The sequence below is a fragment of the Clupea harengus genome, chromosome 24 (genome assembly GCF_900700415.2).
Source record: "Clupea harengus chromosome 24, Ch_v2.0.2, whole genome shotgun sequence".
NCBI lineage: Eukaryota > Metazoa > Chordata > Actinopteri > Clupeiformes > Clupeidae > Clupea > Clupea harengus.
The window spans coordinates 19,611,018-19,613,517 of record NC_045175.1 but is presented as its reverse complement, the minus strand read 5'-3'; the positions used below and the strand labels follow the sequence as shown (position 1 = coordinate 19,613,517).

Below are 2,500 nucleotides of genomic sequence, written 5' to 3'. Positions count from 1 at the left end.
TCCCCCTCCCTCCTTCCTTTCTTTCTCATGCGGCAGAGGCCTTACATCTGAACTCAAACGAGATCTAAATGTCACATCACTTATTTGATATCCAGAGGAAGTGCTGCCCATAGCAGGCTCCTTTAAGAACATGTTAACACACTCACTACATTGCACACTGCACATTGCACATCCACTTTTGCACTCCTGCCCTGCTTTTTGTATTGTAGTACTTATTGTGTTTGTGTAGTACTTACTGTGTTTTTATGTTTTATGTTATGTGTAGTACTTACTGTGTTTGTATGTTTTTATGTTTACTGTATGCACCTATACATCAGAACAAATTCCAGGTAGGTGTAAACCTACTTAGCAATAAATACTATTCTGATTCTGATTCTGATTCTGAACATGGAAGAAGCCACTGGATTGGCTTGTCTAGAGTTCTCCCTGCAGGGTCTTGACCAGGAAAGCTTGCTGCTGTGAAGTAATAATATAATATCATTGGAAAGCTGAGGATTTGTAGCTAGGCTTAGTTAGCTAGGTTTATCCCAGTCTACACAGGTCTTTCATTAAAACTATTGATCCTGCTCTTAGCTTTCATACTGACTTGTTTTATTATTAGTCTGTGCTGAAGTGAAAAGCTGAATATATCATTCAGAGTATTCATTTGAATTATAATTTCATTTCATTTATAATTCAGAGTGTGATTCTTTTTTTTCTTTCATGCCCGTTCACCTTATCCTGTTTTTCTTCTTGTCCTCCCTATAGAGCCCTTAACCTTTAACCTTTAACCTTTAATGAATCACTCTAGCAAACGGTAAGGAGGTGCAACACAAAACTCACAAACAAAAATATTTTCATGAATCTGAATGTGTGGGCCAACTGTCAGTCAGTAGGTATGCCTCTGATTGGGCGCTCACCAGGAAATCGGAGCCTATGAATGCAGTTGTAATGTTGCATGAATAAGATTGAATATAAATAACTCGACCGACATCAAAGCACTTAAACAATTCAACTTGTTGACATCTAATACTGACAAGCCCAACGACCTATCAGATTTCAGTGGCCACTTGGATACTGTTACGTTATATACGAAAACACAGGACCCAAAACACAGACACACACTCACACTCACACTCACACTCACACACACACTCACACACACACTCACACACACACACACACTCACACTCACACTCACACTCACACTCACACTCTCACACTCACACTCACACTCTCACACACACACACACACACTCACACACTCACACACACAATGAGTTTGGTTGCCTCCACCTCGTCGTATATTTTAGCATAGCCGGACACCTTGGCGGCTGTTATCCCTTAGACATCACATTAGAGTCAGCATATATTCTATATGTAAAAACAAGAACGTGTCATATTATATTCAAGCTATGCTATATTGATAATTTGGCCTTGATATATTTTAAAGAGTTGCCTCAGATTTAGATTTTTTGGTCTCAATTCTTTTCACTTCAGGGTACATTTAATTTTTTGGGGCATTTAGGTGCAGTATCTTTGACAATGTTAACCCGGTTAAAGTAGCCGTGGAACCTAGGATTGTGGTATTGGTAATGGGATTCTGCTCCAGAATTTAGATCAGTGCGGTCTCCATGGAGACTATAATGGGTAACAGATGTGGGTCAGAGACACTTGATGAATCTCACCTGAGCATACGAGCTGCCTTTATGATGCAGAGCCTGATATACCCTACCCAATTTAGTTTACCTCTGTGTGTGTGTGTGTGTGTGTGTGTGTGTATGTCTGTGTGTGTGTGTGTGTGTGTGTGTGTGTGTGTGTGTGTGTGTGTGCCTGTCTGTGCAGAAGTATGTGTCTTGAGCCTATTAACGCATGCCTCAGGGGGTTGTCTTATTGTATGTGTGTTGAGCGTGTGTGTGCCCATGTATTTGTCTCTGTAAATATGTCTGTCTGAGTTTTACAGGCTTGGTAGATTTACGCAGAGGTGTGTGTGTGTCTGTCTCTTTCCATATCAGAGATGAGAGAGATAGAGAGAAGTACAGAGAAGGAGAGTGGGAGAAGAGTTGAGAGCTATGATGGGGAAAAGAGAGGGAAAGATGGAGAGTGTATGTGTGTGTGTGTGCGTGTGTGTATGTGTGTGTGTGTGTGTGTGTGTGTGTGTGTGTGTGTGTGTGTGTGTCCCTCTGCAGACAGACTGAAATGGGAACCATCCTTTGGGACATATGGCTTTGATGAAAGTGTGAACCGTCTGTCTTTGGCACGGAGGTCTGCTTCACATTAGCACAATGGTCACAGATACTCGTAAACAGGTATAGGCTTACTGAACACACACACACACACACACACTTTTATATATCTACAGGTAAACAGCTACAGACAGATTTCCCAGCAAAGTGTCAAAGACAACTGAACGAATGGCAATCAGATAACAGGGCTTTCTGTAGAAATTAACAAATTATTTAAAACTAAACAAACAAACAATACTAACAAATGAGTCTCTTGAGCTTTGTAGTCAGCTGCT

The 2,500-nt window shown here is 40.9% G+C and overlaps 1 protein-coding gene across 2 annotated transcripts in view; it reads right to left on the bottom strand.

Annotated features, from left to right (window-relative positions):
- The window catches only part of LOC105909541 (noelin-2-like), a 74,103-nt gene that overhangs the window by 21,206 nt on the left and 50,397 nt on the right, over window positions 1–2,500 (bottom strand). The gene's annotated exons all lie outside the window — the stretch shown is intronic.